Raw genomic sequence first — 24788 nt, 5'->3', positions numbered from 1 at the left:
TAACGATAGTGAACAAAGTAATATCCAAGATGGCAATGCTTCTTTGTTGTGAAGAGATAGTTACATCTCTGTCTGAAATCAAGAGCAGTCAGAGTTATTGTAGGAGTTTTTATAATTTGTGGTGTTTATAGATTGTTTTTTGTTACATCAACGAGGATGACTGTGCAGGAGACACAGATGGACTCACAGGCGGATAGCTTCACACGCAAAAGCAACACCGCGACAGAGCTACTGTGACACATCCATGTGTGTTTGTGATGGGGGTGTGAACATGTTGGTCATGATGGGCAGCCTGATAAAGTCACCATGTTTTGGTGACCATGCTTCAATATACTCCGTCATCTGTCCCGTTCTATTAGTGTAGGTTTCCAATCCCTTTTGAGTAATGTGCTTTCTAGTCAGCTGAAATACAAACTAAAGCAATATGGCTCTATATGAGCTCACTAAAAAATATTATTTCCTGTTTTCAACCTTTTAAGCTGCACGCTGCTTTGTTTTCCCATTTTTTCATGCTGTGACTTTGTTTTTTCCAGGATGTCATTTGTTATCCATCCCTAGAAGACCTTAAAGTGGACAAGGTCATCAAGGTAAGCAGTGTTTACTTGTATATTGTTCTAGTTATTAGGGTAATGCAAGGTAATGTTGAAACTAATTGCAATTATTTTGCTAAAAACATTATCGTAAATGTTTTCATTTTGGATTTTTTATATAGTTAGTGAGATTTCAAACAAGCACAAATTTAAGAAAATTCAACTCGTACAGATGGTTTGTTTTACCTGATCTAATTCATGTTTTATTATATTTATCATGTAACTTAAACATTTTCTCTACAGGACATGTATTGTAAAACAGAGTTTGTGTAAGTGCATTTATCAGCAACCACAATCACAAAAAAAGTATAGTCAAGATTTGTGTTTGGATATATGGCAAATATCATGATTATGCTTAAATAATAAACAGAAGCAGAAATCATGATCACGATTAATATTCAAGTAATCGTGCAGCCCATAATATTTATTAACTTTGATTTCCTTTAATTTGTACTGATTTTGCTGTGTGTTTTTTTTACCTTTTGTTTTAAAACAAAATCTACATGGTTTAATTTAGGTTTAGTTTTAAGTTTGTTAAGCTTGCTTGCCCTAAACTTTCAGTTAGTTTAAGCTAACTTAAGCATTTCTAGTTTAAGTTTCTCATCTAATATTTATGTTTTATTTCATTAACTAATATATATATTTTTTAATAATATGTGTTTTATATAGGATAATAATACTGAAGTTAAGTTGGTGCTTTAAAAGAACTGTTATTGAAGTAAAGTGGATGTTCACATGCAGTTTGCTCCTCTAGGCTCAATCCCAGTTTGTCGGTGCCACCTTCCAGCACCCCAGCCATCACTCAGGGGGTTTACCAGCCACAGCCTGCCACGCAGGGGATGCCAAGCTCAAGTGAGTCCCGGCTTCTGTCTGTCTATCTGTCTATCTGTCTGTCTGTCTTCCTTTAAAGCTTCCTACGCCCTCTGTCATGCTTCCATCTCCCTTATCATGCCATTCTCCCTTTCATTTCTAAAGTGTTAGAGTGAGAGCTGTTTTTATAGAGATGAAAGCTTGCCAAAGGTTTTTGCAATTGTCAAACAGGAAGTTAACACATGCCTTAGGGAATCTGGGAGCAATTTAACAACCTTCCCTATTTCCTTTTTTAATCTCAGTGTAAATCAAGTTGAGCCCCTCTTATCCAGACAGCACTGCTTTCCACCTTTCCAACGTGCTCTTATTGTGTCCCTGTGTGCGGCCTCTCAAAACACTTGCAGGATATTACATAACAAGAAGGTTAAAAGTTTTTTTTTTTAAAGGTGGGGGTTCACGCAGTACTGTAACTTGTTGTAGTTATAGCCCCTAAAGCTCAAGTTATGATAGCCTCAAAGCAGTCTGATCATAATTCTAGTGCGCTGATATTCTTAATAACAGTGTGCTCGACTTTCTCCTGTTATGTTGTCTAGATATTTATTAAATATGTATACGTAAGTTTTTATTTTTTATTTTTATTGTTTGTGTAGCCCAATCATATATATTCTTTAGAATGTTTCACACACACACACACACACACACACACAAATAATTACTGGATGGAAACCTTCATCGCTAGAATCTGAAACCAGTGTTGGACACCCAGCTCTCTGTTTTTCTCTGTTCTATTTTTATTTTTTTTTCCAAGTGCTTGATGTTATCTTAAAACACAGTAAAATAGACTACATCACTATGCTACTGTGTTAGCTATTAGCGTTGTCTGTGTCATAAGGAGAATTCTAAACTTTAGTATGAAAAACTTTCTCTTTCTCTCTCTCCAGCTCTGTATCCCAATCTGCAGGAGCTGGGAGACTATATGGGCCTCAGTCTGAACAGCGATGAGGTTTCAGAGAAACCTTGCGCTGGTCCCGGTGGCTGACAGTTGTAAGTGATTGACACTGAACAACATGTTTGTTTTTAGAGTTCACTTCCTGTTAAGTATCGCCCCTACAAAATAATAATTTAATGTATGCAAATAATGACATTTCAGAGTCTCAGATGTTTCCCTAGCAGTGTTGTTACTCTTTCCTGGTTTAGTTTGCTCTACAGCCTGTTTTCCATCGCTGCCACCATTACCTTGTTATAGTATTTTCTCTGTTAAAGCAGACGAGAGTAATTGTGTAAGGTTTGAAAAAGAGGAGCTGGGTTGTGTATGCGTGTTAGCATCTGTGCGTTTGGGAGTTTTTTTCTCTGAATAGTTCAAACTGGCCACAGGGTGACTTATTCTTTTCAGCATCATTCCTGGAAGCAGAGCTCAGAATGACTCATGCACCATAAAGTCTGTGTTGGAGTAATGCTAATGTAGACTGCTTTCAGAGAGCATCTTAAAAAGATACTCAGTGTTCATAGTACTGAACATTAGACCAACAGTAGATATTACCAAAGTAGTATCAAAGATGGCGACGTCTATAAAACTGAAAATCTTATCACTTTCTGAAATGACAAGAGTCCAATCGAACCGCGAGTTCATCCGTCAAATCTCTATTATCTGACAGCAGCTTTTATATTTGCGTGAAGAGCAAACCATTTTAATAGTGTGTATAGCACCACAACTGTAACTGCATGTTAGCGTGTAGAACTGCTAAATTCATTTCTCTGTCACTGTAAGTTAGTGAAAGCAGACATGAAGACACTCAGCAGACTGTTTGTGCAGCAGAGTGGCTCTGTCACACTATATATGACCTGAGAGACAACCAGTTATCCAGTCCCTGTTCCGTTCACAGAGTGTGGGTTTTCTGAGAATGTAATTGTGGGTACAAACGTTTTCGATTCTGAGTTCACTTGCAGAATGCGGTTGTCACACCTGAAGATAACCAGACTGTGTGTGAACATAACTAAAGGATGGAACAATTCAGTCAAGCTCATGATTCGATTCCATGATTTCGATTTCACGATTTGATTCACGATTTCACACATTTTTTATTTGTTCAAAATGAGATTTAAGACAAATTATAAATTAAACGTGTCCCTTTTATTACTGCTTGGACAAAATGTTGCATGTTTCTTCGTGAAATTTAAATATAAAACTATAATGATTTACTAATATTCTTGAATATTACTGCTTTTTTGTTGGTTTAGATTGCTTCTATTGTCCTCATTTGTAAGGTTGCTTTTGTATAAAAGTGTCTGCTAAATGACACAATTTAAATATATAAATGTAATAAAACTAAATTGACATTTTTTTTTTAAACAAGCCCCAAATCAAATAAATAACACAAATAAAAATAGATGGCCCGCAAAATGAGGCCTTGTATGTGCTCTAAAGCCAACCACTGCATTTTAATCAAGATCCCAACAAAGGTGCTGCATACATGCAACAGGAGCAGTTTTTAATCTAAATTAGATTGTATAATTTGAAATTTTGAAGCAAAAAACAGTATGGTCTGCACTTAAAAAGATCTGCATGCAAGATAAACAGCAGAAGAGCTGAACGAGACACAGACTCACTCTCTACCAGCAGTAGGGACTTAAAGCATTTCCTTGGTTTCTGCTGTAAGCAAAGCAGCGCTTATGAACTTTAATATGCATTATACAGAGGCAAGATGAATAGAAAAATACCATCTAAACTTTTCTAAAGACAGTAAGTTCTCCTTAGATTTACATTCATATAAACTCCTAAATAAAACATTATTTGTTTAGCATCTCAACTGATTTTAATCGTTAACATTTGAATTGATTTTCAACCGGCTCACGGTTAATCATTACATCCCTAAACATAACTGTATTAAGTAGGGGTGCACGATATATATCGCCGATGATTAATGTGCATCTCTTCAGTAAAGCCAGTTATCTAATCATTGGTGAATACCATCAGGTGCTGATTTCACAGAGCCGTTGTTAACTGAAAAGCTGCGCAAATCCACGTCCAATATCAGCTTGGATGTGCACAGCTTCAGTTAACAGCTAGTAACAGCTACTCTATGTGAAATCAGCACCTGATGGTATTCACCACTGATTAGATAACCAGCTTTACTGACGAGATGCACATTAATCATCTGCGATTTATATGGTGCACCCCTAGTATTAAGGACTCCATATTCTGCTGCTGTGTGAACGGGCCTAAATTTTTCAGAGTACCCATTGGTTGTAAAGTACTGCATTAAAACATTTGCATTGGGCACAGTTGACTTTTCATGTTGTATAATATGTGAACAATACAGTCACACATATGAGAATGAATGTAAATGTTCTCTTGCCTGGCAGCAAGTGGCAGTGCCAAGTGTGTGGGTGGCATGGTGCGGCCTGTGGACCGGTGCTGACATGGGAATCAGGAGGGCAGAGATTCGCCCAGGTATTCGGGAGGTCGTCATCTGCAAAGACCAGGAAGGAAAGGTTGGACTCCGACTCCGAGATATTGATAATGTGAGTAAAGCTTTTTGCACTAAACACTTCCTCAGAGTCATGACTGGTGTTGTGTTTCATTGTTTGGAGTCTGTAATTGGTAATGTAGGTTAATTGGTAATTTGATTTAGGGCAGCACACCCTCATTCTAAGCATGTGTCATTGTTCTCATTATCAGCAGGTGGATGTTTAGTTGAGTTGTCAATCTTTAATTGTATGTCATTTCCTCTTTCTGTAGGGAGTGTTTGTCCAGCTGGTGCAGGCGAACTCTCCTGCGGCGTTGGGTGGCCTGCGTTTTGGAGATCAGATTCTGCAGATAAATGGGCAGAATGTTGCTGGCTGGAGCTCAGATAAAGCCCACAAAGCTCTGAAGGCAGCAGCCGAACAGCGCATCGAGCTCATTGTCCGTGACAGGTCAGTCATTTCTATCTGTACAGTATATAAACAGACACTTCTGTTCAGAAGGTTGGGGTTGGTAAGAATTTGTTTTGTCTCATGCTTGCCAAGTCTGATTAAATTGTTATATTGTGAAATATAAATAAAATTTTTAAGTGGACAATTTTATGTTTGGAAATATTTAAAAAGTATAATTTTATTCCTGTGACTTATAATTATATAAAGTATAATTTTATTCCTTAATTTTAAGCATCATTACTCCAGTCTTCAGTGTCACATGATGCTTCAGAAGTCACTCTGATATTCTGATTTGATGCTCAAGAAACCTTGTACTACTAGTGTTCAAAACGGTTGCGCTGCTTAATATATATTTTTAAACCATGACAATTTTTTTTGAGGATAGTTTAATGAATACAAAGTTAAGAATTTGAAATTAAAATCTTTTGTATCAATTTCACCTGAATTAAAATTACTTCTAATTCTTATTTGCATTATTATAAGCCTACATTAACAAAGAATTCTGAATATTGTCATGACAAATTGGGCAATACACGTGTATATCAATATTTGTGTAGGTCTTTGCTGCCTCCTGGTGGTTATTTGTCATAGTTGTAGTACTTGTTAAAACAAACTTCCTGCTTTAGTTCCGAGTTAAGCTGTATCAACAGCTGTATTGTGGCAGTTACCACTGGGAAAAAAACAAACGCATACAAAAACCCCCCCTCCAGTAAATCACTTACAAGCAGTAAAAATTGAAATGCTATTTTAACAGTACAGCCATGGCACATTGTTGGCATGAGACATGAATTACTTAATGACCTTAATGTCTGCATTAAAGGTGTCAAATCAAAAAAAATTCTTTGGTAATCATTAACATAATTGCACAGATGATGCCATTAAGCATCATATCATATGTATATATTTTGTGTTCCAGACCATTCCAGCGCACAGTCACCATGCATAAGGACAGCTCTGGCCATGTGGGCTTCATCTTTAAATCCGGACGCATCACCTCTCTAGTGAAGGATGGTTCTGCTGCCCGCAACGGCCTGCTCACCGATCACTTCATCTGTGAGATCAACGGCCAGAACGTCATTGGACTCAAGGTGAGAGTGGTCGTGCTAGTTTTTCCCGGATATGTCTTTTTGACGGCCGTTTTAAGACACAAGACCATAAAATGACCATTAGATTTGTGGTGTAAAATATTGTTTTCTGTCTCCAGGACACTCAGATTAAGGACATCCTGACCACATCTCCCACTGCCATGACCATCACCATCATGCCGAAGTTCATCTATGAGCACATGATTAAGAAGTGAGATCCAGCTTTGGTTTTATACTCATGAGTGATTTAATTATCATAGAATATGGAGCTCAAACTCGACCTTGGATTTATTCAGAGGCAGAGAAGTAATGTAAAGCAATAAGCTCTCCTTATTTATAAAATGCATATAAATATCAGTTGTCACACTATATTTCTCAACAATTTAACAATCCTGAAAGGCATGATGCATCAACTCTTGGTACATTTAAACTTTTCTAAAATGAAAATGATGTAAGGATAATCAAGTTACATTAAGTTGCTTCAGTCCAGTAAGTGTTGAAATATTAATGTTATTAACAATTTTTAGACGAATGTTTGCCACTAGATGGCGGGCCAGAACATATTCAAAGGATAATTTAATAAATGAACTGATGGAAAATACAACTAGAATTGCTGGTTGGTCATTTTGAATGCATGATTTAGAAACACCCAACAGTTTGAAAACACCCACAAAGTCATAAACGCCCACTTTTGCTCTGCAGAGACTTAAGTCTCGTTATTTTACCTATGAATCGATGCACTTACAGATTTTTGCTCATTCGAAATCAGATACAGATGAAGTAGCACTGTAAGATTACATTTTTTGAATGCATTATTGAGAGAGCAATTGTGTTATAGTATGTCTTTAAATCATGGTTTCAGTTGAAAATATTCAGTATCTAGAAGAAACAAATTCCTTGAACTAGAGCTTCCCGGCCTTCATAGCCTTCACATTTTTTCTGATTTGAGTGAAATTTCTCTATCAAGCTAGCTAAAAATGTTTAACTTGAATTCTAGCTGAATATGCAGTTATATTATGGGTCGTAATTGTGCTCCTGGTGGAATGAAACCCATGACGCTCCAACTTTTGAAAAATCTGCTCCATTCAAAATCCCACCGCTCCACTCCGCAGTCTGCACCGCTTACATCCTCTGATTGTGAGTAACTGTTGCAGTCAGGACAGATCTATTTCAGAACCAGCCGCTATCAAAATCTAGCTGTGTGCATTTTATCCTGTGGGCCCTATTGCTGACCACTGTTGTAAGTTTTACAAAGATACTAAAAGGCCATTTAGACCTGCTTGTAAAAAAAAAAGAAAAAAAAAAAAAAAAGTTAAAAGTGTCAAAATGAGTTGTCATCTCCTGCTCTTGACAGCCCTAACCTGTTTGTTCCAGGATGTCTGGCGGCCTGCTGAAGTCATCCATGGATCACTCCGTGCCTGAGGTCTGAACACAGAAGACCACGCACACCCCTTCCACAATGCCTACAATCTCTAGCCTTCCCATAAGAGCCTTCCACCACATGGGTCGTCCATCACTGATCGGACAAACCTCCTCAATCACATTCATTTATAACATGTAAAAACTGCCTTTTTTCACTTTCACTTGTTGGCTGTTATCGTTTTGCCTTCTAGTTCTTGATTCTGTCCTAAATGCCATTATTGCCATTATGTAATTGTTGTCATATTACATGTTATATAATAATCCATTGTCACTGAGGATTATTATTTGATTGTTTTATTTTTGCTAGGGGGGGGGCAAGGGGTTAAAAACTGAACCTGAGCTTCTGTTTTGTAAAGCATTAGCTTCAACACTCCTGACTTTTCGGTTCCTCCCACTATGCACAAACACTTGTTTCATTTCTTTTTTTTTTTTTTTTTTTGGAACATCTATATGCCAATAGCTGTACTCTGCCAGAAGGAATTAATGGACATAATTTGTAATGCAGCAAATCATTTTAGGGGTTTTATCTTTGATAACATTCTGTCATTAGCCTGTAAATGTCTCTAAAAAATTTATATACGAATGTAACCTCAAGACTGAAATTATTACAAAAATAAATGATCATCCTGGTGATACCAATGGAATGTACTGCCAATGCTGATCTCTCTCTCTCTCAAAAAAATATAAATGCTCCATTTCAAAATGTTTTTGAGATGCTCTACACATTTTCAGATGATTAAAAACTAGATTTGAAACCAAGGATTAAAAAACTTACAAAGTAGTGAGAAGGCATTGTTCACCATGCTTTTTAATATAGATTCTTTTTAATAAACAATGAGGGTCAAGAGCGATATGTTGTGTACACTCTTATATTACCATTAAAATATGATTCTTCACAAAAATATTGAGACACTATGAAACATTAGCAGACTTACAAGACCGGTTCCACTTACATTACTAATGCTGGTAGACAATATAGAGACAAACTGAAGTGCGAGAAGGTGAAAATGTATCCGAATGATGATCACAAAAAAAAAAAAAAACTATAACAGAGGTACCTCTGTGAAATCTAGTCTTCTAGGTACAGTCGTGTAATCCTGTTTAACAGAGACTAAAACAATCATTTAGTTTCAGTGTTCACTCTGAACCAAACAATTTAAAGAATAAATTGGGTACTATTGTCTTCAAATCATATTTGAAGGTGATATATATATATATATATATATATATATATATTAGTAAAGAAGCAAATTATTTATTGCCAGCTTACCCTAAAATGTATAATCTGAGAGTAATGATTCAACAAGAGATGCATCTGTTCCAATATATTTTGTGGTTACAAAAGGAGATTCTAAACTAAAACTGTGCCAGATGACATTGACATCAAACTTGGAAATGTTTATTCTTGATCCTCCCCAAAAATAAGGAAAAAATGTCACTTTGTTACAATGGTCAGACACAGTCTTTCATGGAGAGCATGTTAACTTAAGGAAATAATAATCTGTGATTATTAATTACCATTCAAATGCGGAAAGAAAAATGAACTGTTACTGCAACATGAATTATCACATTAAATTGCACACACTAATACAAATGGAAAAAAGGCGATAAGACAATATATAATATACTCAAATTTACCTGTATATAGTGCCAACATACACCTCTACTTGTAATATGGCTTCAAAAGATTCAAGAAAATCTTGTCAAGACCTTGTGTGTCATTTCACCAGGTATACAAAGCTTTATATTAATGTAAAACCTTTACATGGCCAAATAACTAATGCAATAGTTATTTACCTACATTTCATTGACAGACAATAGAGGTTTGAAGGAAACCTATACCTTGGGGTAATGATTTATTACAATCTCATTTTAGCTCAGATACATGAGTCAAAAGACAAAACTATCTGAAAGCCACACATTCATAGTTTCAACAAACACAAGTCAATAAAGACAACACAAACAAGAAAACAACAAAAACATAAAAGTCAGGAACATATATGCCTTCATTTATTTAAATCTGCTCTAAGGTTCTTCAGTAAGTGCTTAGTTGGAATGAGGTGAAAAAGTGCATTGACTAGACTTTAAATGAATGACTTATAGTTGCCACCACGTAAAGCACAAATTAAGATTGTCAAGCGGTTCAAAAGAATAAATATCAAGCCCTGAAAAACCTTACAGACGACACATCAGAAAGCAGTAAATAATTTAAATGATAACTTAGCAAATAGACAACAAATAAGGCCTATATCACAATAAATATATTGAACACAATATCAGAGGGTGGAGGTAGACAGAAAGGCAGTGGCTATTCATGATTTAGAGAGACATAACTACAATTAGTGATCATTATCTGGTACACTGTTGACTGGCAAATCAATCCAGCTGTCAGAAAAAAAAATACACAAAGTATAAATATTCATGTGAATTAATGAACCAATTATGATATTTTGGAAATGGTGGTGTTGGTGAAATCTAACCCTGACCCACAAATACATATGTATGCATTGGCCTTTAGAAAGACAGAAACTCACAATCAAGTATACTTTAAGTAATTGCTTATAAAATGAGTTACAGTGCAATTGATGTCATTAAATGTCACCCATCACCTATGTGTCAGTAAAATAAAGGGTCATTATGAATATCATGGGGGACTTGAAGTCATGGCCAAATGTTTAGAAAAAGCCGAAAGCAGAGAATGTTTCAATATTCAATATTCAAAATTTGTTTCTGCATGCAGTAAATGTGTAAATTACTTTCACTGTTTTAATTTCATCAATTTGTAATATCCATCAAGTAATCAGGTATCCAAGTAACTCCAATTTTATTTTTGCTTTTATTTGATCTTTTTAATGGAATTATATTACATAGTATTTCAGAAACAACAAATTAGTAACTTTAATAACATATTAGTATTTGTGCTAATAATATTAGCAACAACTTAGAAACAACTTGTTTAGCAGGGTTTAATGCTAAATTAAGTTCAGATGTAGGCCAAGCACAACCGGTTGTAATTAATGATATAATAGTCTTAAGGCCCGTTCACACCAAGCACGATAACTATAAAGATAACGATATAGTTCTAAAAATCGTTTTCAGTATTAAATAATAGCAGAGTCCACACTACAACTATAACAATAAAGGCACAGAGAAACGGTATCGTTGGAATCATTTTCAGAACGATTTTTTTTCCAGCTGATGAACGATACAAACAATCGCATCCAATCAGAATCCACCCTGCTATAACAAGCTCGAGGATTTAAAGCGGCAGACGCACGTGCGCTCAGAATAAACAGACGATATCGTTCACTGGTGTGGACGCTAATATCGTTATCTTTATAGTTATCTTTATAGTGATCGTTATTGGTGTGAACGGGGCTTTACAGTGGACATCAAAATTAGAACTATTGCTAAAGATTTTTGCTATGATAGATTTGGCTATGACAGTTTTTTGATGGTCACACAGTGAAACAATCATACAATTCATCTGGTGAAAAAGCTCCCATCACCCTATTAAAGTCATCAACCCTGATCATTGTCTAAACGCTGAATCCCTCTTACTATTAATAATATTATTAAAAAACATTACCCTTTTCTTAAATGCACAATTTAGCATTCAGCTATACAGAACATTTCCTAACCATCAAACTTCCCCACTTAATTGAGCATAAAATAAAGAATACATTGTCTAAAAGGCTCCAGATGGACTAAGTATCATTTTGTGACCGCATTTATTTAGGACACTAGTGGTATATGCAAAGCATATAAATAGCTTAGCAGGTGCTTGCTTGGCTCCTTAAGGGGAAAATATGACTGCTCTTATCCACACAGGCACAAGTAATGAGACAGCTAACTACTGCACTCACGGCTATAACAATGATGGCCATTAGTAATCCAGATACTTTGGCTGCACTGTACATTAACACAACACAACACTCGCTCAGATAAAGAAATACGTACACATACAACACACACCCTCTGCAGTGACAGTAGGAGGGACAAACAAAAGTACAATTTCTTCCCATCAATGACTGTGACTCTTCACTCTAAATAAGGGTAATACAATCATATTAAAGGGGATCTTTTAGTGTCACTCACAAAGTTAAAAGTCATTGTGTCAGTCCATCATTCAGAACACTTTATCCTTCCTCTTTTCTTAGGGAAGTAGTTGTGGAAAAAGGTGAAAGCTCGCTTGAAGTCCTGAACTTCATGAGCATCTGGTGAAAATACATAATAGTGATTCCCCTTCCTTTTTCTTATCTTGTCTTGGATATAGACCATAGATAACCACAGCATTTAAGGTGCTGTGCTCAGGTACTATCCTTCCACTGGTTGCCTCAATTCATTTTACCTGTGTTAACCACTCCCTAATTGCACATCTGACAGAAGAACAGTGATATCACTGGCTTCAGCGCATCCCCTTAGAGAAGAGCTGGTCTCATATACTCATCCCCCTGAACCAACTCCTCCTGTGGGGTAGTGTCGGAGGCCTCCTCCTCTACGCAGAGAATGAAGAGCCACAGTGCAACAACCCCGCAATAGAGATCCAATATGGTATATTGGCTGACCAACACGGTGTGGACCCCGACAGAACCACGCCACTGTGGGGACCACTGGCACGATCACCGCAAGCAGATCCACTAGGAAGTGCCGGCTCCAGTAGTTCTTTGCTGGTAAACCACAGCCAGATGACCTGGAGTCTGTGTTCGTAGCACTCTCGTCATCCTCATCTTCATCGTCTGCAACTATATTTATGACATGATCCCCTTCAACCCCAGCCTCTGTTAGTACACTATGAGGTTGAGTGGTCTGTGGAAGGGGCTCCAATTCTGTCTCAACCAATGGCTGCACGGAGCAAGGGGAGGTGCCAGGGTTTGGCAAAGGGTCTGTTACAGGTCGAGGTTGAACAGAGTTGGGCTCTTGGGATCCAATGGTCTCTGTGGTCAAAGCTGTTGTGGTGATTGGTAAGACTGTAAGGGGCTCTGAAGCAGTTGTCTCCTTGACAGAAGACTCTATGGGGATCAAAGCTAAAGTCATAGGTCCTTTTGGAACAGATACAGCTGGTTCCCAAGGCTCTATTGCAACAGCTGGTGCAGACTTAGTGGAAAAGTCTGTGATGACAGAAGTTGTGGCAACTGTTGCTGTAATGGCTGTAATCCACCTCGTAGGTGGAAGAGTGAGGCAGGCGGGAATACGCATTGAGCAATGAGGCTGTCTCTTGGGATAGAAACTCAGCCTCCAGAAGCAGATCTGCCTTGCTCGCTCCTCTTCCACTGTCTCCACAGCAAACAAACCCGCTGTCCTGCGTGCCGTCGCCTGACAAACATGGAATATCACATCCATTTTCATTACCATCACATTCCTGGCCAGGCTGGTCACTTAGCTTGGTGTAGGTAGAGCTATGGGTAAGTGAGCGAGCTGGGGAGCCTTCGGAAGACCCCACCAGGCCCACGCTGACCTCCAGCCCTGACCCCACCACCCCTCCACCTGCCAGGGTTTCTTCTGTTTTGGTGGGCCCGATCTGTGCCAGCTCCATGCTCTGCAATAAAGACTCCAGTTTGTGGTTCTGGAGATTTATGTCTTGGAAGCATTTTTGCACTCCGGTGTCGGTGTCTCCCAGACTGGATCTGACAACATCGACGACTTGCTTAAGCTGCTGGATCTCCCTGCGAGCCTCCTTTAGAGCCAGCTGGGCCTCCACTCGGTGGCATTCTTCTTCAATCCAGTCTTCTTGCATACGAGACAGCTGAGTACGCAACTCATCAACCTCAGTGTCCCTAAAGAAAGAGAGGAAACAAGACAGAGGACAGAGAAATCAAGCACGTCAAAAGAGAAAAGCAAGGACCATCCAAAATTACAACTACTCTGCCAAATGTTTTTGCTTTTAAAATACTTTTTCCTTTCCCAGTATTATATGATTTGCCAACTTTTTGTCAGTGACTGATAGTTTACGTTCCTTGAAAAATAATAAAAATTCATGAAACCTATTTGAAAAAAAACAAGGAGTCTGTTTTTATTTGGTTAGCATGGTGTAGTTAGAAAAAAAGCAACTTTATCCACTGAACGCTATTCAGTGTTTGTAACTGCATGTTCTTGTGGCTCCACCAGCCAATCAGCATTGTCTTTATGTAATTTTTCTGAAGCTCTACAACAATTAGTCAGGTAATAAAATATGAATTAAGTAGTGTGCCCAAAATTGACCACAATATGCAAACATGTACCAGACAAACTACTGCCATTGCGATAAATGGAAAATCTGACCAATAGCTCTCTTTTGAGAATTATACAAAGCTGCTTTAAGAACACAATAACAATGCACTGGCATTGGACAAATGAAGGCTGCCTTGAAAATAAACAGTTTAGAAAAATAATACTGTATATAATTAGATTAGAGTCGTTAGAATATAGAGAAATAAATGAAAAATTACACAGTCTAAATACTAACATATATTGGTTCGCAATTTAACAGGTCAATCTGTATTTGTAATTGTTACATGGTCTGGAAATCATCAACCAAGTGCAAATTTGTGTACCAATTTTAAATAAAGGAATCACTTTAATTAACTGCCACTCAAAGCAGCTGCCTAAAGATAAAACTAATTTCTTCAAAGGCTGGTGTGATCATAAGTGCATGGGCACTCATACTATGAATGATGCAAGCCTCACCTGTCCTGTAGTCTTTCGATGGTTTCTTTGAGCCGTGCTCTGAGGTGTCTGATACACACCTCTTTCTGTTGCAGTGGGGTAAGGTATTGCTCAGGTGGAGGGGGCCGGATACCATGGTTATCATTACAGGAGGTGTATTTTATGTGATGCCTGATATGGATGAGAAAAGTCGTATATAGAACAAACAATACCATGTATAAGCAAACGAGAAAGAAGAGAAAGGAACAATGCATTATTGGTCTGTGGCTGAGTCGTGTCTCACCTATGGGTCGGGCTTCCATCGCTGCCCTTGCATGACCCTGAATTGCTACTGCTGCTGAGAGAGGCATTTCCATAGGGATCACGGTTACTGGCAGGTGCTGGACTCCGCCTGTATCATAACAGAATTACAATTTCAGAGTGTCTCCTTTCAAGGCCACTTAAGAGGACACAGGATGAGGTATAAACAAAATGCACAAACACAGACTTACATGAACAAACAAAAAGTACAATTCCATGAAAAATCTAAACCAAAAATGATTAACATGCCTCCATACTATACATACAGTCAACTAGTCATCCAGGGAGAGAGAACACCTTCTATGGATGTAAAGAGAAAAAGATACCCAGCTCACATAAAAACTGCAAGCACAAATTGCAGTGTAATACAAATATTTGTATTTGTAATATGTGCTGAGGATGATAAATCATGCTAAATATCCACCATGAATCAATAATGAGAAACAAACTGGCAACTGAACAAGCAGAAATTGACAGCAGTGTCATCTAGACATGAAATCATCTTCAAATGTGACACATATGCAATTCAAGCTTTAAACCCCCAGTCAATTCAAAAGGTTGGATTTTATAGGGACATCGTGCTTTGGTTGAAGAGTTTGAATCCATGCTGACACAATGCCACACAGAGAACAAAGAAAAGTAAAGAAAAGACGATAAAAAAGAAGAATGAGACAGAAGGGATGATGGAGCGCTGACCGACAGTGGCGTTCCGGGGATGTTGGTGTCAGAAATCCTCTGCTCTGTCTCATAGAGACCATAATGCCTGACTCCATGGGTGTGTAGTCTAGCTCTATGAACCTGCAATAGTCAAAACTGACCCACAAACAAAAAGGAATCATTATATAGGAAAGCACACACCTCAAGTTCCCCTTAACCTGTGTTACATAGAAATTCAAATGAATGTTTCTGTGGACATTTTCTTGTCAACTGTGATAATAAATACAAGATTTTAGGTAGAAGCAGAGGTTGCGCCCAAAAAGAAATCATCTGCCACTTTTACCGACTGTGTTGTAAGCTTTCAATTAAACTCTTTTTTTTTAAATCCATTTTGTTCCCCCTATTTTCCAAAAAAGTATGTATACATCAGTCCTTGAAATTCCAGATGCAGATTCTGTCTTTTTGATATATCCGTTTTTAACAAATTTAAATGGTTCAAATTGACAAAATATTTGGTTAAAGCAACCTCTTGGTTCACATCATTCTAAAGTCCATTTAAAACATCCAATTGAAATGAACATAACAGGAAGCTTGTTTTATTACATCCATTAAACTCTGTACACAAGGTTGCAGATCTGACAGATTATTTGACAGATTGTCTGACTAATTAATTATGTCAGCAGTCGGGAGGACAGAGAGAAATATAAATAGTAGCTTCTTATTAATTCTGGTTGTCAGAAACATTAGCTGGGTAGGATCAAAGCTACTTTGCACACTTAAAAGAATAAAAGACATGCTGGAAATATTGTACAAGTGCTTACTAGATTACTTTTTAAAGAATTACACTCACTGTTTGCTTGATCATTACTGGCATTAAATGTCTATTTTATGTAAACTTATGTAAACTATTTTATGAGCTTATTAAATAAATGTTTTCAAGACCTTCTAAACATGCAGTTTTATGCTGTAGGGTGACCTCACATAACCTACCGTATTCATAAAACGCAGGCAAAATAGGAGCAACTGATCATGGGGTAATTTAGAGCATAATGATTCTCTTTTGGAAAATAAAAAAATTCAACCTTGGGTTAGCAGCGCTGAATGAAAGCACTTATTTTAGGAGGTGCAGAGTGCTGTTTTTACAGTTGTGGTGGATAACTTTGAATCTACTGATAGTCTGATATTAATGAGCTGGTATTTGGGCATTTTTATTTCAATTTTGTGAGTGAATTTTGAGTAAATATCGGTATCAGCATTAACCACTGAAAGCCTCATATCAGTCAACCACCGAAGTTGAAGTATTCAATTAATAAACCTAAATCCTAAAATGACACCTAAAAACCTAAAACCTAAAATAATATATATATATATATTTTCAATGACAAGCCCCTGTAACTACTGTCCAACAGGACCACCATTGGTGGGCTATAAGAGGTTTGCTGAACTACCTAACCATGAAAGCAAGCCAAGGTCATGGTTAAGGTGAAAGCAGAGAAAACAGAAGCAAAGTGAAAAAGCGTGAGAGAGAGAAAAGAAGAGGACTCGGCTATCAGTACTGATAACAAGGCACAGAAGGGAGAAAGAGAAAAGCAGCCAGGGTAGTTGGACATACCATATACGTCCATTATGTTTTCAGTGATATGGACTAATTGAGGGAAAGCTGTGTAGGGAATATGTGCAATGAATTGCCACACACTCATTAGAATCATTGTCAAAATATCACAATCATTGTCGGTCTCACAGTTTATCAATTCAGTCAGGCTTCTCACGGAACAGATTTAGAGATCACTGACTGATCAATTTGCACTTTCCCTGAGCCTTTGTCAAAGACCAGAGAGTTCAGATTAATCCGCCCTCTCAGATCCCCAACATCAGCATCAGTGGTAGCAGGTAATGGGCTGGTTTTAAATTAGCGTGTGAATGCCCAGTGCAGCAGTGTTGTCTACTAGTCTTGCCCTACTATAGGGTACTGAATCAGAGTCTCACACAGGGGATGCAGTGGGAGACGACAGCATTTGTTGCAAGCGGTGCTTAGGCTGTAGGGCCTTCAGCAGGTTGAATCTGAGGAAACAGAGATGAGAAAGAGGCACAGAGCTGGGCTCTACTGCAAAATTACCATTAAAACTTATTGCAACTACTGGTGAAATGACATCATTATCTGTATTTGGACCACTGATCTATATATATGACTGAATTGCTCATAGCGTTCTAAACTGCCATTCAGCGGTGAAGCCACTGGAAGTGTTCGAGTTACCATCTTACTATTCCCTACTGGGATGAGAGCTTCATTGACTGGCAGCCAAAGCACTGACCTAAAATCACCCCATTCAGTAACACATGATTAGCTTTTAAGATGTGTATTTAAATACATTTTACCTCCGATGTTATCTGCAATGTTTATGGTATTTTTTGGCAGGACAAGTGATACATTGAAATCATTTAAACTGCACACTTCCGACACAGATGACTGATCCAACATAAAATATGTTTCTTTATATACGTAATCATGCAGGAAATATTAAAGATGAATATCTGGTTTTAGTATCTGAAATTGATTTGGATATACAATACAAATTACTATACATGCCTGCTTCTATATTCTCCATATTGTATTGAAATTCAAACCGTCCTGGAAAAAAGCTTAATGTCTTTAAATCATAGCATACACACTTCAGTGCTATTTCTCTGAATAAGTAACAATGCATGTATGTCCTGAGGAAGCAATATCTATTTTTAGACTCCTTAAGATGGCGCAAATGATATGGTATTTTAGCATTACAGTTTCCAGGAGTAATGTGTATGTTTAGTTAATTAATAATTTAATCAACGTTTAAATCATTAACCGCTTCAAAATGAATGCTGTAAACGAAATCATTGTTGGAAAAACATTTTCAGTTACCCTACTATATGAATAAATAAGATCATAATTATATAGACCATGAACTTACAGGGCAAATTAACTTATAAATCCAGAGCATAAAACTTTATTCAGATTTCATGACCACTTTGTAATTTGAAATGCATATGTTGTGGATTTGTCGCTATATTAATGTTTACGACAAGTACCTTTTTGATTTGCAGGGGAAATTCTGACATTAAACAAGTAACTATTTACATGCTTAGGACGTTTGCGTTGTACGAATGTACAGAGATACTTCAGATATAAAAACGCTGACTAGTTAGGGGATGTTTTCTCATTAAAACTGTACGATTTCCTATTAATTCAATAGAATTTATGGGAAAACTGGGGAATACCAATATGGCGGCGCAGCGACTTCACTTTTGAGCAATCCTCATGAGCAGTCCAGTTCTCTATTATAGATCAGTGATATGGATATGGCTAAAACAGGAAGTGTGGAAACAGAATTTTAGATATTACTATTTAATTTATCAATGTATAATTCATACAAGCATACAATTTTATGTTTTTTACTGCAATTAATATATAAAATAATGCCAATAAAGGAAAGTGGTTAAGGCTCAGGTTTAAAACATTACAATGTTTCATTTTAAAAAGTGGAAGATATATAATATGCTTATGCAAAATACTGCTTTATCCATGTGCTTAGTAAATAATTGATTTACAAATGTCTCTTCTATAACTTGGTGGAACTTGTTATATGTTTTGAAGTAATTTCTGCCTTTCCTTATAATATGCCCCTTTTTAAAAAGGAAATTAATGCTTTAATTTAACAAGAATGCATTAAATTGATCTTTAAATAATTTTACATTTTTACAAAAAAACAACAACAAAAAAAAAAACCTTCAGTATTTCAAATCACAGATTCCAAAAAGCATTAAGTAGCACAACTGTTTCAACACTGATAATAATACGAAATGTTATGATTATGATTTCTGAAGGAGCATGTGACACTGACGACTGGAGTGATGATGCTGAAAATTCAGCTTTGCCTTCACAGGAATTTTAAAATACATTAAAATTTAAAACCGTATTTTTTTTTTGTAAAAATATTTCTCACAATATTACAGTTTTACAGTATTTTAATTAAATAAAAGCAGCCTTGTATAAAAGACATATCGTACCAACCCCAAACTTTTGAATGCTAGTTTACATTTATATGTATTTGTTTAATAACTTAGTATAATAACGTGCTTATAAATAATTTAATCTGACTCTTCAGGAAGTTTTTATACAACCTAGCAGTTGTAGGGTGAAAAAGTCTTGACAGCAGAGTGAGAAATTGAAATCGCTTAACGGCTGCTGTATTAATGACAGCATCGGAAGAGAGAAAGGATTATTGAAGCACTTGAAGCTCAAAAGGTCATTAAACTGCCGCAGAGATCTTACTGTGATTAAAAGAGTTAAACAGCCGCTAGAAGGGTCAGATATTACAGCAAAGCACCAACACAGCTGCAAGTTTTGAAAGAGTGTCTGTTAGAAAGAGGATTTCAAGAAAGACAAAACATGCCATACTTGCGTGATCCAGAGCCAGATCTGTTATTTGAAGGCGAAGACATGAAGTCAGCAGTCCTCTTTCCTTCTTTCTCTTTCTTCAGCTGTATCTGTCTTCCTCCCTGTCAACACAGCATGAATAGCTCAGCTGCAGCCAGCCTGAATAAAACACAAGAACATACTTTAGACAATGTCTTCAGTTTGACTTCTATATTATCAACCCTTGCCTCATTCACATAACAACAGTTTCCTAACTAGGCACATTCTAAAAAATTTGTTGCCACACTATAAAGCTATTAAAGGAATAGTTCACCCAAAAATTTTAATTCTGTCATAATTTACTCACCCTCCATGTCAATCCATTCCAAACCTGAATTAATTTCTTTTGTCTATGGGAAATTAAATCCAAATGTGTTTTGAAAATGCATTTCCCTTCCATGGTCCACAGAAGAGAAGAAATAATGAATGATTTAAAAAAGGCTTCACTTTAAGACATTACCTACATTTTTGTTTCTTATCATCAGTGTCAGAAGGAAAGATTAGAATCTGTCCATTTCATCTAATCAATCTGACCTCTTCACACTCAGCAGACCTGGCAGCAGCATTGCTTGCAGAGCTGTAATATATTTAACATTGTGCTGACATAGACTGGCTGACTCTGCACTTAAGTGAAGCTAGACAACGGAAATAATAGTTTTAACTTTCACAATCAGACTACTCAGTGAAATCAAAATCCTCCCCGAAGCTTTAAAATTTTGTATTAGCTCTTATACAGATAGAATATTTAATATGAGAGGAAAAGACAAATGAGAAAATGAGACAGGGAAGGGTAAAAAGCAGTGATTTCTGCTACAGTGGGCATCCTGAGACACATGCGGATGGAAAAGACGATTAATGATCTAATCAATTAACAAGGAATTGGCACAGCTTAGTATAAGCAGCAATACACTGCAGTATACTCCTCCTAATAAGCAACTCAGTCCTTCACCATAAGGTCATGACCAAAACAGACCAGTGTAGCTATTGTTAACTTAAAAAGTAAAAAAAATAAATATAATTTTAAAAACTAAATTGAAGTAAAAGTAAAAAAAACTAAATGGAAATAAAAAAGATAAAAACTCATCAAACTGTAAAATTATATTACTAATAAATAACAACATAATACATTTTTGGGGGGAAATGTGCAGTTGCTGAGTCAGTATCGGGACAGTGTGGTCTCCCTCTGGTGCAGTGTGAGTCATAATGTAGAGCGCAGTTGTGAGATCTATCTGTTTGAACTCTGTACCGATGCAGAAGACTACATTCTCAGTCTCTCTCATATTTTTAATTATCTGCAAACTCTATCACATCAAATAAATAAACAAATTAATTAATGAATAAAAAAACTTTTATAACTTACATATAATGACTGCATGATTTGGAGCACAAATCTTGGGTAATGGCTTTTTTGGCTATTGTGTGTGGCTCATAAATTACGCAGAAATGTCTGAAAAAGGAGCCTTCTTCTCATTACAAAACACATGTGAAAGGAAGCATATTTAAGGATAAAATGTCATGATGCTAGACTTGCCACATACACAAATACAGATCTAAAAATCTTAATTGCTTAGGAAATAAATTAGGAAGTAAATTAGGAAGAATAAAGATAATAGATTTTGAGGAATTCTGCTGTCTCACGCTCCTGCTACAGCACTGGATGACCTCTGACTGTTGTCTTTTGCAGATAAGTGATTGTTATGACCTTGCACTTCTCTTCTCTCTCACAGGCCACTTTCAAGCTATATCAGTGCAAAAACACCTGCTCATAAACAGCCAAATATCACACACTGGCTAGCAGCTTTCAAACAGTTTATGACTTGAATATAAAGAAGATAATGATAACGTCAAAGAGCAATGTAGCCAAATAGAAGATCTGCTTGACAGTTTAGATCTTCATGCAAGTATTTTCATACAGCAGCAGTGTACAGTGACCATTTAATACGTATTAAAGGAATATCCACTGACACTGACATTAGGTATCAAATAAAATTATACATTTTATATTTAAAAAATACTATAACGAATATCAAAATATCTAAAAATAATAATAACAGTGCAGTGATCACTCAGTCAGTGGATTGTATGGAGCTAAATGCATCCAGTGTGGATGGATAAATACAGAATGAATGCTCTGAAGTGAATCTGAAGTGAACTACAACTCAGTAGTTGTAATCAGTGCAATCATCTTAAGTAGATATATAAAAAGCATTAATCAATTTTACATTTATTTCACAAGCAATTAAAAACCTATAATACATTTTATAGGAATATCTATTGACACCATGTTTAATGTCAATATAGATCCAGATGGCTACATCAATGTCATTCCATGTCAGTTTAGGATTAACTAAAAGGCATAGTTCACCCAAAGATAAAAAACCTCTTTCATCATTTATTCACCCTCAAATTGTTCCAAACCTGCACAAGTTCCAGTTGAGAGTATTTGTTTTCACACTACAGAAGTCTGTAGTTATTGTGAACTGTTTGGTTGCCAACATGTACGCCAAGAGCCACTATTACGCATCTTCTGAAAGAATACTGAATCCCTTGATCAAAACATGGTGAAGAAGAAGCAGAAACAAGTAGTAAGCAGTAGTAAGCAGATGCATGTGAGAAATAACGCCTGAATCAAACATTAATCATTATATAAATCAAACTGTTCAAGCTTTGGATGTGTTGATGGAAGCAATCAATTCCATCTATGTTTTGATCATCGATCTGAATCTGATCCAGATGCACTATTTTACAAAAATGCTATTTTCTCAGCTTTTTTTTTTAAATGTTATTTTTTTTTCATGAAGCTTACCCACATTGAAGTGTTGATAAAAGAAGATTGCATGAATAAAAGTTTCTTTTTTTGATTAAAAGCAGAGGCTCTGTTCTTTGTTTTAACATATTGCATGTTCAGATATTAATACAACAAAATATCCTGGGTGCCATAACTTTTATGAAAATTATCAAACATTCTGGTGGTGGATTGAATTAAAAAAAGGGACGTTAATGCTGATTTTCAATAAAAATCAATGCTATTTTATTCATAAAATAAACTTTTAATTTTAATGTGTGTTTATTTTATTTCAGTTTTAGTTTTCATTTAAAAATGTTTTTAGTACTTCAGCTGAAACCTATTTCAGTTTATTGCTAGTTACTTAGATGGCTGATCAGTTAATTATTTAATTATTGATTAAATTATTAATATTTCCTTACTATTGTAAGAATTTTTAAGACAGGTACTGAGAGAAGAATACATTTAAATGTCACTTTTCCTGCATTCACCCTACAGAGTGAAATATATTATTGAGTGTGCTCTTTGTAGCACCAATGTGGTAAGAAAATGCTTTGGAAGATTAGCCCTCATGCTGAGATGTAGAGCAGTCGTCATGGAGACAGCCATTCAGCCACTATTCTAGAATGTGAGCTCCACAAGTGGTGTGACTGGCTTTACTAGCTCATGTGTTTGTGGTGAGATAGACAGACGGGACGGCATGGCGACATTACACAACCATAAGGCAAGCAGCCTCAATGGCAAGTCTACGTGCAACAAATAGCATCCTGTGCAAAGGAGCATGGATAATTACTGTAATACCAAAGGGAGTAAATAGTGATGCACCATGACACACAATGTACAGTTTCACCTGCTTTAATATGTTCAAAATAATGTAAACTTGCCTAGTTGTGATAAAGACTACACACAATGGTCTTTTTAGACTTTCACAAATCCACTTTTAAGGACACTTTCTCCGCGGTCCTTCAGTTCTTACAGGGATGCAAGGTCATACTGCACCCTAGGCCCTAAAACTGCACTGTACCTGTCACGACTCAGAAACCGAATCAGAAATAAAGCATTTCTCAGGGGTAGAGAATGACAAATGATGAGTTGTGTAAAAACACAGCGCTAGATTAGAATAGTATGAAAGCGCAATACCAAAACAAAATCAGAAGCACACGCATGCTCGCTGCAGGGGAAAGATCTGCTGTGCGCGCGCACGTCGAAACACCAAAACCCTAAATGTGTCCGATACACACGGTGCAAGTAAACAACATTTGACTTGCGAATGTGAAATATCTTTTTTGCTCTGTGCATTCAGATATAATATAAACCCTGTGCCTGGGGCGTCACAGTCCTTGGTTTGTCCTGCACACGGGAAATGCAGAAGTCCTTCTATACAATGATACATCAGGATTCGCACGTCATATTGCAATGCAAAATATTTGTCATTTACCTGGTTGCAGCAAACCGGAGAGAATCAGCTTGTATTCATGAAAACAGCAGTTTTGTTGTCGTTATTACCCGGGTGCACGTCCCCGTCAAGGACTCCGCCACAGCGGTGCTCCGCTGCTCGGGAGGGCGAGTCGACGGGGCGGGTGCTGCTGACAATGAGAGGGATTCTGGAGCGTGAGGTTTGTTTGAGAGCCTAGTGAGGGAAGACGAGGGTTGATATTGAAAGCAGATGCGTAATATTACGACGATCTCCTTAAAGGGGACTAGACCACTTTAAGTTGCGAGGACATGAGGTGTTACGTTCCGTTTAATTATGTGACGCGCAACCGAATTGTCTTTTGACGCCAAGTCACCGAAACGTAAAATGTCAAAACTGTAAATATAAAAAAATGTAGAATCTTCGAAAATCTAGAATGAATATATATTTTTTATATTTTTGAACGTAAAGCACCCAAGCAACAATCAGTCTGTTATTTCTTCCAATAATTTCGAATATGGTTTGTGTTTACTGAAACGCTGAAATAATTTTTGACAGTGCGTTTGTAATCAATGTAACCCTTAAAAGAACCACCCAATCTAAAAATAATAAGCACAGATTTTCCAGGCATTACATTACATTCCCATGGGACTCTAGATTTCTTTATGTCTTTATGGGCATTAGGGTAACAGGAAAAACTGAGAGTCGCCTT

The 24788-nt window shown here is 36.8% G+C and overlaps 2 pseudogenes; one reads left to right on the top strand and one right to left on the bottom strand.

The window, feature by feature from the left end:
- Positions 1–533: 533 nt before the first annotated feature.
- On the top strand, positions 534–8491 carry LOC113071016 (syntenin-1-like; annotated as a pseudogene).
- A 3777-nt stretch (positions 8492–12268) lies between these two features.
- LOC113071015 (syntaphilin-like) lies at positions 12269–24381 on the bottom strand (annotated as a pseudogene).
- Positions 24382–24788: the final 407 nt, after the last annotated feature.

Source organism: Carassius auratus, unplaced genomic scaffold (assembly GCF_003368295.1).
Source record: "Carassius auratus strain Wakin unplaced genomic scaffold, ASM336829v1 scaf_tig00005711, whole genome shotgun sequence".
NCBI classification, from domain to species: domain Eukaryota; kingdom Metazoa; phylum Chordata; class Actinopteri; order Cypriniformes; family Cyprinidae; genus Carassius; species Carassius auratus.
The sequence above is the reverse complement of the archived record's forward strand: the minus strand, read 5'-3'. Positions and strand labels throughout refer to the sequence as shown.